General features: G+C 42.3%; 1 protein-coding gene and 1 pseudogene across 4 annotated transcripts in view; both read left to right on the top strand.

Moving 5' to 3' along the window:
* LOC140701753 (Fanconi anemia group J protein homolog) overlaps positions 1-15,764 on the top strand; it is a 170,100-nt gene that overhangs the window by 102,716 nt on the left and 51,620 nt on the right. The gene's annotated exons all lie outside the window — the stretch shown is intronic.
* On the top strand, positions 200-353 carry LOC140701817 (U2 spliceosomal RNA; annotated as a pseudogene).

The following is a 15,764-nucleotide window of genomic DNA, read 5'->3' as shown; positions in this document are numbered from 1 at the left end:
AGCCGTGCTTTTTAAAAACAGTTGTTGCAGGCTTTCTGGACAATAAATCCATACAGATCTCTGAAAGGGTGAGCAGACATCCCGTGGGTTGGTTGGTTCCCCTAAGGAGCTCAATATCTGCCCCTGATCCTCGCCATTTTATCCTTACACTAACAGTCCTGTGAGAGACGAAGCGACTAACACAAAAATCAGCCGGTGAATTTCATGGCCAAGTTTAGACTTGTATCTGTTCTTATCAGTTTAATATCTGATACGTCCTCTGTTTGAGGACTGCGTATTAAATGGGTTTTTGCATTTCAAAAAAAGGGCCTCAAGACACAGTGGTTAAACTGCAGTACTGCAGCCAAAATTCCGCCCCGACCCGGGTATCCAGCTCAAGGTTCACTCAGCCTTCCATCCTTCAGAGGTCAGTAAATTGAGTATCCAGCTTGCTGGGGGGGGGCAGTGTGTTGCCTGCATAATTAAATTGTAATTATGCGCTTAAAGCCCGGGGAGGGCTTTAAGGGCTATGAGGCTATGTATAAGCAGCACACTTTACTTTTTTTGCTTTTTGAACTTGGATCTTCCCGCTTCCGCACTTTATGGCACGTTGCCCCTTGTTTACAAAATTCCTGTGGACCCGTTAAGAATCACATGTTTTTCTGCTCAGTAAAAAACCTAAATGGCATTTATAGACTGCTTTATTTATTCATTAAAACAGATAAACTAAGTTTCTTCCCCACAACTTATTCAAAGATACTTATTGTAAGCCGCCCAGAGACCTCTGGATAGTGTGGGCGGCATATAAATTGAATAAAAATAATAATAATAAAAAAAGAACACAGGGGCAAAATGGGTGGCTCTTTTCTTCCCTTATCCAATATTCTGTTGTCAACAACCTGATGAAGTAGATTGAGCTAATGGGGAGAAAGAGGCTGGGCCAGCGCAGCTCTGCATCGGTGTGAGGATTGGAACTCAGGTCTTTGAAACCCAAGAAGCACAACAGCTTCAACCCAGGAAACCACCTGTATTTTTCATGTCCTTTTGCTGGTTTCTCTGCATCCATGAATTCTATAAAACTATGTACAACGGACCTCATAATGCTTAGATGTTTTGTACAAGGAGCTGCTGCCAGTTCTCCTTAGCTATGCTCATGTATAAGTAGTAGTAGTAGTAGTAGTAGTAGCAGCAGCAGCAGCAGTAGCAGTAGTAGTAGTAAATGCTAGGTACAGTCAATCAAAATTATATTATTATTATTTCCTATTACCCAGACAATAATTAACTGTTGTTATTTATTGAATTACAATTTCTTGCTACACTAGGCCAGTTTACTATAATGCACAATCACTTTGCAATTAAATCCTTAAAGCAGAAGATTAAGACTACAATAATATATTACCTCTTATGTTTCCTGTTTTTTTTTTCCAAATATGTAGTTTACTTAGAGTACTCTAGACACTCCTGATCATTATGATTATTGTGTTTGTCTTCTTTCAAAGGCTGGATGTTGTCATGGCTGTCTTGATTTTGCATGCATCAGCTCCAAAGAATGGCATGTTTTCTCTGTACCTGTCCCAAAGCTTTTTTCAGCCAACAAATTCTTTTTCTTCCTGCATATCTTCATTTTACCTTGAACCATCAGCTGTAACAGTCCATACATTGTGATTCCCATTACATGACAAAATGTTCCAGCTTTCTGTGTCCTTTGATTTCTTGGTCTTCTTTCATTTGCTGTAGTACTTCTTGGTTAGTCGCCATCTCGATCCAGGAAATTCTTAGCATCCTGCAATAAATTCACATTTCAAATGCTTCTATCTTTTTTATATATATAGTTGCCAGATCACAATGGCTGGCTGAACACAATGACAAACAGATGGCTCTCTCTTGTTCCAATGGCCGCCTCTTGCCACCGTGAAAACTCAACCTTCAACTCCCCAAGCCCTTTAAAGTCCAGCCAGAATGTTGGGGTTTTTTTTTCCCCCAGAAGGAAGGGGCTTCATCAGTTCATGATTGCTGAGTGAAATTTCAATGGATGACTGCATGGAATTGATCAGAACAGCCAAACTTACAGAGCTCCTAAAACTTCCTGAAAGCTTTACTGTGGCACTTTCCTCAGTACCTCCTGACTAAAAGTAGATCTGTAGTGCTCGCCCCCTGCACAGGTGTAGAGGAGAGAGAGCACACCACCCGAAAATGGATCTTGCAGATCCGTTCCTCCTCGGCATGGCTTTTGCAGAAATGAAAAATCCACATTAAAGGCCTGAACCAAGTACCGTATGCTGGTGTAAAGTTTGCTCTGATTGCAAACAAACCTTTAAAAATCGAAGGGTGCAGAAGATGTATGCACATATGTGTGAGAATCCCTCCGATTCTTACTTTTAATATAACTTGCTCAAGCTGGAACCTCTTAAACCTTTCTTGAAATAGCGCTGTAGGAGACTATAGGGCCCTCTTTCGTAGAGACCGTCTGGCCCTCTTTGGACCTACACGCTTAAACATTCTCCCCCATTCAAAAGAGGGGTTAAAAAGTCCCTCTAGGACAGAAAAGGGGCACTCAGGCAAACCGTTTAGCATGACATGAATGCGATCAGCCCTGATCCTGGTTCGCCTTTAGGACATCTGTAGTAAACGTGGTCGCCCGTATTCTCTCCCCGGACTTCCAAGTGTCACTCTTGCTCGTTGATACTCTGGTAGCCTAACTGCCGGATAAGAATGGTAGAATTTATTTTTGTTCATTGGACAAAAGGATTCGAGAAATGTATCTGGCAACCCTTGGATTGTAACCCTGTCCTGTTTACGGCCCATCTCTTGTTCCTCCCCACCTTTGCCCGTTTTCACTTTTCCGCTTGTCATGGGACAAAACCCATGCCTTGCCAAGCTCATTTAACCTCGACTTTAAACACTCTCTTCACAACATTTTAACACTGATTGTACCTTGGGGCTTTCGCCCAGCAGGTTTCATGTGGATTAGTAATAGCACATGCAAAGTGAACTGACAGTAAAACTTTCACTCCCGCTCGGCTGGGCCCGTGTAAACGCGATCCTGATGAAGTGTGACTAAATCCCCAGTTTAAAAACTTTTCAAGTTTTTTTTTTCCCTCCACCCCCTCCGCCCCTTGTTCAGAGAGAGAGCCATGCTGAAAAGGTATTGAACAGCCCTTCAAATAAGTACAATCTTTTCACTCTCACCAAGGGATTGTATATGCCGTTGTAGATGTGCTTTCTTGTAATTTAAGATACGCCGTCTAGGAAAACGGTACAGAACGTTATCACTGAAACCAACTGGAAAGAGTCACATTTACCTTGTTTGCCACCCTGACTAAACTTAAGGAATCATGCACCCTGGAAAATCCAAGGATATTTCCTCTCATTATACTTTGACCTCTAACTTGGGCATTCTTGTTCCCCAGCGTTCTCTGATAATTATTAAGTCCCAGTTTCACCTTATAAATCTAAGTAGAATCATAAGATTTTAGAATTGTTCCTGTTTCCCCCCCCCCAAAAAAAGCATGATCTCCCAGCCGTTATGTGTTTGAAGACGCATCTTCAATTTCGCACATTTTAGTTTTCCCTACGTAAATGAGCACATGTCCTAAAACAGCACAAAATGTGTTTGCGGATGCGAAGTGGGAAGAATCGATGAGGTGAAGGAGTATCGTTTCTTCTGAAATTGTTCACTTAGTTAGCATTGAACTTCTTTCCACGGATATGCCTTCTCAAAGGCATGTGCTCAGCAAGTTTACAGCACTTTTAAAACTTCTCTGTCACTTTAATCCTAAGGCATGTGAACAGCGAGAAAGCCACTTACTCCTCTGTCTTGGAAATTGCCATTTGAGATGGCCCACAGTTCCCAGGCTCCCACTCACAACATTGCCTTGGAATGAATACTTTATCCTAAAAATATGTTTAAAAGGCTGTTTAAATAAAAGCACAGATCCACGTTTCTATGGGACGAGAGGGGAATATTAAATGGGTACCGTAGACATACTTTTGCTCACTAAGATTTTAGTTACTGCATCTTCAATTCTCAGTTATAGAGATACTACTGGGTTCATATGTTAATGTTATATTGAGCCATAGGATGGGCACGTTTGTCAGATTTGTTTCCTCCAAATTTGATTTATTTTAAAAGTTTTTTCCATTGAATTTATGAAGACGTTTTTGAAAGATTCTTATAAAAAATGAACCAAAATAAAATTCTGAACACTCTAGATTCACATCAGAAACTCTTTGTAGGTTGATACAGCACTTGATGTGAGAGCTGGGGGTGACCTTAGTATGCTTGCTTGGTCTCTGTTCCCTTTTCTGAACCAGGTGAAGTCTGAAGTGTTCTGCAATGTCTTAGTGGATGAGTTTTGCAAGGTCTTAGAAAATTATTCTGCATCTGAGTTGTCCAGGCTTTTGATATAAATTTTAAATGCTGTTGTTTTCTTTTTTAAATTGCAAAAAGTAGTTTGAGGGGCTAAATACATGGCCAGTGGTGTGCGGTTGCTTAAAAGAAGGAATTGAAATATATTATAAATAAGAACGAGCTAGGGCTGTTGAATGAGCTAGTTCAAATTGCCCAAACCATACCTTATCTCTTTCTTTGCTGATTCACTAGAGCCCCGTTTTGACCACTTTCAGAACCAAACAACAAGCTAAAGATAGCACATCGTTAGAGCTTAGAGAGCACATTCCAGATAAATGTGATTAGGCAGAATTTCACATCTGAGAAATCAAACTTCTAAACAAAGCCGAGAACACTCAGGGGATCTAAGTTTGGGAACCACTGCTGTAAAGCATCTTTTTCCCTAACTGATGCTCTCGAGGTTTTTCTGACGACATCCTTTCCCAGCCCCACCAGGTGAGAGATTTTGGAAGTTGTGATTTGAAAAAAAAAGAGAAGAAAAATAGTATTAAGGCTGGGAAGGTGACCACATTGGAATTTGCTTCCAGGTCTGTGTAGGTTCAGCTGTGTCCCCTTGGCTCCCTAGCCTCTTTACAGACTCTTCATAGAAGTAGTTTGTGTAACTCGTCCCGCCGGCCTGCTGGCATGTGCTTCCCTTCCATCTGGCTGAGAGGGTTTGGCCCTGGGAGCCTAGTATTGATAAAAAGATTTTCTGGCTAGTTTATTTCTCACATATCCCGTTTAATATCCATCTTGGATGTAAGAGGTTTATAGGGAAGGAAGAAAATAAATCCATCAGAACAGGACAGTAAAATAATAACTATACTCTGGACTGTAAAAATTTTGTTAGCATACCAAAGTTGTCTGTTCCCCAGTTTTATTTTATTCTTTTTATTCTACCGCGTATTCCCATTAACTGTGTTTTATACGTGGTAGTTTCAATGTGAATTGGATATTAATTCGCCTCCTGTGCTTTGGAGAAGAATGTGGTTGAATATACTGGCTCTCTCTGTGGTAAAGTTGCTCTCTAAAAGGCTCACCTCTGGAACAAACTTTTATTTTGGCGAATGAAGAGGGTTCTCTCTTTCCCCCCTTTTTCTGACTTTATCTGAACTTCTCAAAGGTAGCTGGAGCACGTTCATAAATCATTAGATAGACTGGTGCAGATGTACCAGCCCTTTCAATGGAGAACTGAGCTCCCCATTTGTACGTGCAGGCTTTCACGAAGAAGATATTGAAATGTGCACTTTCCAGTTTTGCTCATAATTTGGAGAGGGGTTTCCTGCTTCGGACATTTGCTTCCTTCCATGCAGGGCCTGGCCCTGCTATTAGGCAGAGTGAGACAACCCAACTCAAGGGGCAGATGCGGGAGGTGAAGGGGGGGGCTCTACAGCAGGACTCTTCCCCACTAGACCCTCTGAAACTTTTGCCCCTTTCAGAGGACAGAGCGGTGTGTTTTCACTCGGTTTGTCCTGCCTCTCTCAACTGCACTGCCTGCCAGCTTTCTGTAGGGCATCATCTCAAACCCTATCCCATAATAGTCAGCTGTCAGTCCAGGCAAATTTATTTATATGGGAGGTGGAGAAAATCTTTTTTTTTCTATTGCTTCGACAACGTCAGCCTTGAATCAGCCTTTTTCCTCTCTGTGATGTAATTAAGCTCAAGGAAGTGTACATTTATATTTACACACAAAAATGTGTCTTCATCATAAGGAAAAAGAAATATGGATATGTTTGTTACCTTGGGTGAGATATAATTTATGCAAGCAAATAAATTACGTGAATTAATGAAATGTAAGTAATTTAGAAGAGGAGCTGGCTTATAAAAAGTTGCCAAGCCTTCATCAGAACTTACGTTTTGCATTTTAAAAGTTACCCGAAAATACTGCACAGTTTCGTAATATTAGCCATACAAAGAATGCTAAGAAAATGTGTCCTTCTAGAATTTTCTTCTTTTTCTGACCCTTACAAGTTGTCCTCCACCAGCCGTGTGTGTGTGTGTGTGTGTGTGTGTGTGTGTGTGTGTGTGTGTGTGTGTGTGTGTGTGTGTGTGTGTGTGTGTGTGTGTGTGTGTGTGTGTGCGCGCGCGCGCGCGCATACTTTCATGTGTTGTTTAAACGTAATCCTTCCATAGTTTTCTCTGCCCTTCAGTGTATTTCATTTGGTGTGACTACTGTACATTTTCACTGAGGCAACACTTTGCACCTTTGCTGGAGGGTATCATGTCTAAATACACATAATCCATCTGGGTACAACTTCATTGGCTCCGAACTGCTATTGATCTCCCCTTTTTTCTGAAATAAAGCCTTTCTCTCCCCCCCTTTTCCCCCCTCCCGGTGTCCTTAAGTGCTGTGAAAATAACGAGAAAACTGGTAATTGTCGGTAACAGGATCTCCCGGCATTAGAACTGTGTATGTCGTTTGTCTTGAGCGGATTAGAGCAGGTATGAGCTCACGCAGGCCAGAAAGACAGTACATGATATTATAGATGTATTTGTTTGAAAGCTTGAACGTGATTATTGATAGGACTCAACAATAGAAGATTTAAGCATTTCAGGGCTACACAACAGGAGTTGGAGAGGCTGATATGTACCACCCTGGGAGAGGCCGTTTGCCTTGTCAAAGAGAGTCCTAGCTCAAATCAAGAGCAAAGCGTGAGATCAAATACCTCTCCAGCTATGGCTTAGTGCAGGTGTTTACTTTCAGCAGCCTCTTTGACTAAGGTCATAATGAATGGTGTCTTTGAGTATTATTATAATTCTCCCCCTTCTTCCTTTTTAAAGCCACTGAGTGGGTTAGGGAGGAGGGAGAGAAACCTTTGCTACCCAAAGAGCAGGGTTAATGCTTAACCAAACTTGCAAATGACATCTGTCTTTCAAGCAAAGATGAGTCATCGCCATTGCATTGACTCTTCTAAGCCAATAAAAGAAGCCAAGCGTTGGGAGCTGAAAAGCCAAAGCATGTTCAGGCACCGAGCAGTTGAACTTGGAGACGGGTGAGCTAATTGCTTGACAAAATGAGCGTTCAGAGGGTGCTTCCATCAGCTGACAGGAGAGGACAAGAGAGAGCACAAAGCGGTGCTTAGAGGAGAGAGGGGAGGTGCGTGTGCTTCGGGTGGCTTTGCCAACGGCTGTGTGATCTGTTAAACTTTGATCGTCATCTCCGTTGGTTTCTGGACTGGTATCAAAGGCCTAGTCTCTCATTCATTTCCTGGCCAGCAGAAGGGCTGGTTATGACTTCTGAAACCCCAAACTAGCCTTCCATAATCTGGTGCCTTCCAGATGTGTTAGGCCACAACTCTCATTTTCCCCAAGCCCTTGCGGGGTTATGAGACACAGAATATCCAGAATACACTAGGATTGGGAAGATTTCCACAGAGGTGGCCATAATAGTTGTGTTGCAACAAAAACAACAGAGAATCTTATAGCACTGCAAAGTCTAACATGCTTAACTGAGGTCAATTAAAGTTTATGCCAAATGAAACATTAGTTTTTAAAGTGCCACAAGACTTTTCTTTCGGGTTTCAGGACTTTGCCCTAAATTTATTTATTTATTTATTTATTTATTTATTCATTCATTCATTCATTCATTCATTCATTCATTCATTTATTTATTTGATTTTTTTTTCCCCGCCCCTCTAGACAACATCTACTCAGGGTGGCTTACATTCAGTTAAACAAGTTAAAAACATATAAAATGCATTTATACTAATAAGTTCTAAACAAAAGGTTTCCAAGATGGTGGTATACAAAAAAAAAAAAGAGAGAGAGAGAGAGAGAGAGAAAGAGAAAAGGAAAATGACTTAATTGACTGGGGGGGTAGGCCTGTTTAAACAACCAAGTTTTTAATTGGCTTTTGAAAACCCCCAGTGAAGGGACCGAGATCCTTGAACAAGGGCCTGTTCTGATATGAACATGCCCCATGTTTAAGATTTTTGAGGGGGCAACAGATCTACCCCAGTTGGTGACAGTTCCTCATACTTTGCCCCTCCCCAAAAGAATAGGACATACCAAGACTAGCATCTATCCTGCACTGCAAAAGTTAGGCCTTTTTGAATCACTTCCCATTGAGATTCTAGGAAAAACAGTTCAAAAACCCACTTCCTTACTGCGTATTTTGTTCTGTGCTCTTTTTTTCTTGATTGTTTTTAAAGCTGATTTTACATCCAGTTGATGAGCTAATGGCAGGCTTCAGTACAATTGCCTTGGAGACAGAAATTGAGCTTCCCATCCCAAATGCCATAGCAATAAACTACGCCTCTGTGACAGAAACAAACCAACCCTGGAAATAAACTCGATTTTCAGGAGAAGCAAAAAAAAGAAAGTATGGGACCAGCAGGGGGAAAGAAACTGGTTCTATCAGCTCAAGCTGCGCATCACCTGAACAGTGGCAAAAAAAGACTGAAACCAACCATACAAACCCTGGCACTTTTAAAATAGCCTTTGCACAGCCTGGGAGAGCCATAAGTTATTCCTGGCAGGGACAAAGAGAGAAAGAGAGTCGTTTTTATTTTCATTTTCACCTCTCCCTGTAAAAAAAAACAAACGTGAAAGCATACACTCCCTAGATAGACCGATGATGTCTTTTCACCACTGTGTGAAGAATGTCTTGTTTCGACAGGCTTCTGAGCTTGTAAGATTGTTAGCTTTTGTCATCTTTGACACGTTGTTAATGCTTACGTTTATATTGTTGCTTTGTGTAAAAAACATTTCACCTGCTCTTCTGTTAGGCATTCATCGTGCTTGCTTTGTTCATTGGTTTCAAAAAAATTTTACTTCTTTCCTTTTTATTATTATTATTTTTTTGGCTGCTGTTAATTTTTTTTTTAAAATTTCTATTTGTTACCTGCCTCCGGCATGATTCATGAAAAAGCAGGGAGGATGTAAATAAATTTAAAATAAATATTTTAGAATAACAACCATCAAAACTGGGGCAGATTATAGAGTAACCTCAACAAATTACAAGTCTCTGTCATGAGAAGTTTACAAATTTTGGCATGCAGGATGCGGGGAGACGACAGTGATTGTTGTATGCAAGCAAATGCATGAGTGAATAAGTATATTTAAAATGTGAGTGTTCTTAAAAGTATTTGCATCATTAATGCTTAGTTACATTTGGGATTATTAGGTTTTTTGGGCCATGGAAAAGTGGTATATGAATTAGATAAATCTGTGTTTGATTGGTTGGTTGGTTGGTTTTAGAAAAAGGGATTATGCTGGTCATCAAAATTTATCCTAAATCACTTGGCGTTGATATAAGTCACCATTCGCTTCCTAGTAAATGTAAAAATTACCAGACTTTATAGGAACTCCACTAGATGTTTCATTTCTGTATTTTCTATAGGGTGTGTGTCTTTTTAAAAACCTCCTCCTGGTTTTAGCATATTGTGCTCATTAAGAAATAAATCAGTTCTACACAGATGTTAGGTCTGGGTACCAGTGACAGAAACCTTTAAGCCCTATCACACCAGCCTTCCCAAAATGTTGCCCCTCTGATATCTCTGGAGAGCACCAGACCTACCAAACCATGGATTATATCATGCTTCCTTCAACCCGAATTGCCAATGTGGTGGTAATGTCTACAGCTGACTGACTGTTACTCATAGAAATATAGGAAATGGACTCAACCTTTGCAATTGACGATTGCTTTTAAGAAATTAAGGCAATGGGCAAAACGTCTTCAGTTGATTAGTGCCGTTGACGACTACTCCTCAAAATGCAGGAAACTCCTTAAAGTTGATTCGACAACCTAGCTTCAGGAGCTCAAACAAAAGATGTCCTCCCCTCTCCTGATCACTGATTCCAAGGCTTGAACCAGGGGCCTTCAGAGTGTAAAGCAGAGCTGGAAAACTTTATGTTTTTTTGGACCGTAAATCCCAGAACTCATCAACCACCCACCTGTTTTGGAATTGTACTCCCCCCAAAAAGTGTTATTTTGAAGCCCCAGTAGAAAGCATATCTCTTACTACTGAGCTGCATCTTCTCCCGATAGAAGCTGGAAGTGATGATATGGCTGTGGGACAAGGTTGGGTGAGCCCTACTGAAGTCCTGTTTTCTGCTGGCCGAGTGTCAGCATGAAGAAATGTTCAGCTGTGATCTGTCAGCACACAAGAAGGGTTAAATACAAGAGATTTGTTTATGCAGGGCAAAACTTTATGGCTTATGCATAACACGGCTCCTATCCTTGGCTCTCTTTTCCTTGAGTATCATAGGTCAGTCCTTCCGCCCGCCCCCTTTAATCACCACGGTTTCATTAGAGATGAAAGGCATCACGGCCAGCTACAATTACTTCCAGATTTTTATTTTTGTACTATCAAAGATCTCAGAAGGGGTGAGTGGGGTTAAAATGATATTTCAGTATGGTAGGAAAACACAGGGCTTCTGAGCCACAGCACTCCTCCCTTCTTCCTGTTGTCCGGGGCTGATTCTACCTTTAGGCGAAGTGAAGCAACTGGTTATGGGCACAGGAAGGAACTGCAACTCACCAGTTGCTGAATTTAATCTTGGGTGGGTTGTTTTTTTCTAATAAGGATAGGAAGAATGATTTAGGGATTCCCCCCCCCCCAATTCTTGTGTCAAAACTACGTGGTAGAGAAGATTGCCTTTTGCTGCATTGCCTCAGGCAGCAAAAGCATAACTCTGGTTCTAAATCCTCGCTAGAACAGATTCTCTTCATTGAACGAGGACTTGAGAAGTCAACAGTCAGGTAAATTTCATTGGTTCAGCGGGTGGATAACCAACTGGATTTAGACAATCATGTCTAGGCACATCCTCATTTTTGGTAGCTCCGCTAAATTCCCTTCCCCAGAAAAGTTTCCCCACTTGCCTCTTCACACCCATCCAGCATGCAAGATTTGTGTTAGGAAAGCTTCAGGAAATCAGGAATATTTTTTTTGTTTTCTCCTAGCCCTGCAAGTTAAGTCAAAACAACAGCTGTGTCAGTAGCTACTTTGTTCTTTCTCCTAGTATTGCCCACTCTTGATGTTCACCTGCTCTCCGGGATATCAGGCCAAGGTAAAGCCCATCATCTGTCAACTGGAGATGCTGCATTTCAGACATACACCTTCTGTATGCAAAAGTACCACTGCATTGTGATCATTCCTAACCCCCTGTGGAGCCTTGCCGCTGAGCAGGAATATAAACGTTTTGGTTCCTGCACCGCACTGTCTTGTGTTTCTGTGCCTTTTGAGCACGTAAAAGCATTCCTGTTTCAACTCTCTGCGACTGTCATTCTCCATTGGTTGTAAAATGTGCAGAATTTGTATGTTTGCCAGTGTTTGAAGGACTTGGCAGCCTTTTACAGAGGGAAAGTGGAAAGAAACACAAAGACGTGACCAAGGGAAACGGTGAAGGAATCCGAGATGTGCCTTTATTAATAATTCAGCCACATTTGATGAGATTCGCGCTCATCCTGAAGCGAAGCAAGCGTTTGGACAGTGGAATGCTGCAAAATCAATACAGCTGAAAATTAAGTGCCAGAGAAAAAAAGGAGGAAAAATGCAGAGAGAAAAGTAGTATACCTGGTTGCTTTTGGAGAGCCGCACTCATCTAGTTGTGTTTTGGCACTGACAGACAGTGGCAGTTAGCTCACAGGAACTTTAAACCAAAACACCATAATTCACACGTAAGGAAATAGGGGACCTTGGTTCCGGTTAGTGTCTGTCGAAGATTTATGATGATGCTAATGGCGAGTGACTTACGGTCATTGTAAACAGATGCTGTATGGATAGCCAGTGATTGACATGCAAATCTTTTGACAGAAGAAATCCAGGCCATGCCACTCACATCGCCTGCTCATTTATTATTATTACTATTATCATTATTTTGGTAATGTGATTAAACTGCAGAGATCATCAGTCTGGGCGCTTGCAGGGAGTGCGTTGAGGCAGAAACTTACTGGGTCTTGTAAGATGCCAGGAAGGGTAGAGTTAATGAGGCACTGAGCAAGCTTTGCAATTTAGACGATTTTACACATCCAGCGTAAATCTGAGCTTGCTGTTCCTACATGTGATTCTGAGAACTCAAATGAGGAGGCTTTAAGAAATCCTTAATCACTTTCAGAGGCCCCATTCGGAGGGGGGGTGTCGTGTCTCTCTTGCCACCTGTCATGTTATTGCTTCATGTCTGGATGTTTTGTTTTGTTTTTAATTTTTTAAATACAAAAGCCTAGGGGCTGCTCTTGCAACACACTTGCAGGAGAACAAGTTGATCTGTAGTTCTCATCCTGCAGAATGGAAAACGCGGGGAGCTACTGTTTCTGTAACCGAAATGCAGCCTCACGGCCTTTCGCACCCCAAAACAACAGGAAATAACAGTTGATGCTAACACTCTGCTTCTTTTCCCCAACCTCCAAATTCGCAAGGGGAATGCACACGATCAAAATCAGGCGAGGTGGAGAAATGCAATCAGCAATTTCAACCCATGCAAACAATACTTGGTCTACCATCTTTTAGCTACATCCGAAATGCCTACAAGTCATGCCAGCATGACTCTGCAGGACTGGTAGCCAAAAATGGGAACGTTTCTAAGCTCTGTCAGGGACCAAACTCCACCAGGTTCACCAGTACAGTATTTACTTCCGAGTAAGCAGGCATAGGATTGTGCAGCCAAGCAGATCGAAGGCATTACTTTAGCTGTTTGGTCAAAGACTACTTTACGCTGAAAACAAAAAAAATCTTAATAATACTCCAGGGACCGCATTTTGATCAGAATGTTGGTGAGATAACTCTTGCATAGCTCAATGGCTTAGGTCTCTAGCTAGAGTTTGGGGGTTTGATTCCCTCCTGTGCTTCCTGGACAGGGGCTGGACTGGATGATCCATAGGGTCCCTTCCAGCTTTGCACTTTCAAGACACTAAGAAATGGCTAAGATTTTCTCCAAAGCACTCATAGAGGAATAGGATTGTAGAGCTGGAGAGTTCGACCCCTTGGAAGCATATGCTGCTTAGAAATAGGTGGTAAAACTGTGTTTTAGAGGATTTTATATTATATTGTTCTGTTTTTATTCATGTAAGCCGCCCGAGTAGACGTCGTCTAGAGGGGTGGGGTATTAAATCTAATAATAAAATAAATAAATAAAGCAGAAAATCGGCAGCCAAAACACCCCCTCATACATGGCCATCCAGCGTCTATTTAGAAACCCAAACAGCTGGTCATCTTCCGAGCCCATTTGTTCCATTGTTGGTCAGCAGGATTTTCCCTAATGCATAGCCTTGGTTGGCATCTTCTTGACTCCAGAGAACTAGTTTCCCAAGGCATTATTCTAGCACAGTCTTCCCAGAGGAACTGGGCTACCATACAACCTCCTGACCCGTTTACAGAGCAAATTTAGATAGACAACAAGGACTTATTAAAAGTAAACTGTAAAATGTTTAGATTGTATCCCTTTGATTCCTTGCTTCCCTCCCATCATCGAGTCGGGAGCGGGGAACCATTTAGCCTTACAGTGGCAGCATAAACTGTTGATAGTTGTTGACATGCTAGTGCTCCCCCCCCCCACAACACACACACACACACACAAATCTCAGCCCTACCATCCCAAAGAGCTCCGGTTGGCAACCTTTTCTGTTTGTTTTAAAGCTCAGGGATAAAACGAGAGCACCGCTGAAAGATGAGTGAGGGGTTGGAAAAAGTTCACGGAAAGCCTTGTGAGTATTTGTTCTGAAGTTTGCAAAGTCATTTCAGATAATGCCTCTTTTGACTTTGGAAACAACGGAGATTTAAAAAAGAAAGAAAGAAAGAAACATTGCCCGCAGAGAAGGGAAGACTATTTGGCACAATTGGCAATTTTGTAATTATTATTATTATTATTTTAGGGTTTGCGTGATCACTCTCACAAGCTGCCTATTCAGAGACTGAAAAACAGTCATCTGGGTCTCAGGACAAATGCGTGCTGTGGTGGAGATTCAGTCTACTTTCAAAACATGGATGGAACGGCCCATGGTTCCTCCAAGAGGGAACATCGCCAGTCCTCTCTTGATGAAGAGAACTCAGTTCCAGTGCCCACCAGATCAATCCACACCAGTGCATTCTGCAGTCGTGCCTCTTAGAGGGGAGGGATGATGGGAGTTTTAATCCAGCACATCTGGTGGGTACTAGGGTTGGGGGAACAGCCAGTTTAGGGCATCAGAAGGCACAACACTGTCTTTGCCGGCTTTGTGCACTCTGTAGCACCCATCGAGCAAACTGCTACTCTGGCTGGTAACAAAGCAAACAAACAACAACAACACCCTAATAGACAGCCAATAGCTGTGTTGTCTGGGGATGGTGGGGTTGGTAGTCGACTCAGAGGTCCCCTGGATTTTTTTTATTATAATTATTTTGCTGTGCTTGTGAGGTGGCCAGGGAATTTCTTGCAGTTAGAATTACGATGTTAGGAAGGGAACCACACCTTGGTGGGTAAAGACTGCTGCCCCGAGGTGGGGTTAATCTATCCTCTAATCAACTCTCTTGGAAACCCGTCTCCCTTCCCACAAGGTGCCTCCCCTTCCTGCACACTGGCACCAGGGAACATGCATTCCTGTGACCACGGAATATGAGCCAGGCCTTCACCAGTGTTCCTGGATGCCCTCCCGGCTGTTGACTAGGGCTCCTATCCTCTAGCCCACTGGTTCTGAACCTTTGTTACTCAGATGTTTTTGGACTGCAACTCCAAGAAGCCTTCACCATCAGCTCTGCTGGCTGGAGTTTCTGGGAGTTGCAGTTCAAAAACACCTGAGTAACAAAGGTTAAGAACCACTGCTCTAGTCAGCAGTGCCATGGGAGCGCCAGGGTGTCCATTGACAAAGATGACAGTTGCTTCCTCTTGTTTGCCTCAGAGGTTAGAACGGTGCAATTCTAGAGCTGGGCTCTTTCCATTCCTTGCTCTCCGTTCCTCATGGATCTTTTGTGGCCAGACACCAGGAACTTGAGAGAGGCAGGCGTTTGATACAACTGTAGGTGGCAGCAGAGCACTAATCTTATTATTTCGCTTTGAGGTCCACCCTGGTTGAAGCAAACCCCTCCGTGTATATCATCAGGTCGAAGCTTGAATCCTCATTGTTCCTTGTCCTCGCCAAATATTTTGTGAACATTAGACTGCAGATCAGGCTGTTAACAGGACAGATTAGAACGTACTGTATGTAGCAAAGTTGACAAGACTCCAAAGCTGAAGCTGTAGTAAATCTTGCTGGTCTTGAACTTACCTCTAGGCTCTCTCTCTCTTTTTTTTCCTTCCTTCTTTCTGCGTTATTTCAAACAGGTTGATTTCCCCCACACATGCACACGCACCATGGGGCAGAACTGCTTTGGAGTGCATTTCCTCCCGTTTGTTTGGCTGTTGCCAAGACTTTAAGGCCTGAAATGAAGGCCAACCTGTTCTCTTCAGCTTTTAACAGTCTTTGAAACCCTTTTAATAGCCT

This window comes from Pogona vitticeps, chromosome 7 (genome assembly GCF_051106095.1).
Source record: "Pogona vitticeps strain Pit_001003342236 chromosome 7, PviZW2.1, whole genome shotgun sequence".
NCBI lineage: Eukaryota > Metazoa > Chordata > Lepidosauria > Squamata > Agamidae > Pogona > Pogona vitticeps.
Note: the sequence above shows the minus strand (reverse complement) of the source record. Positions and strands in the feature narration are given on the sequence as shown.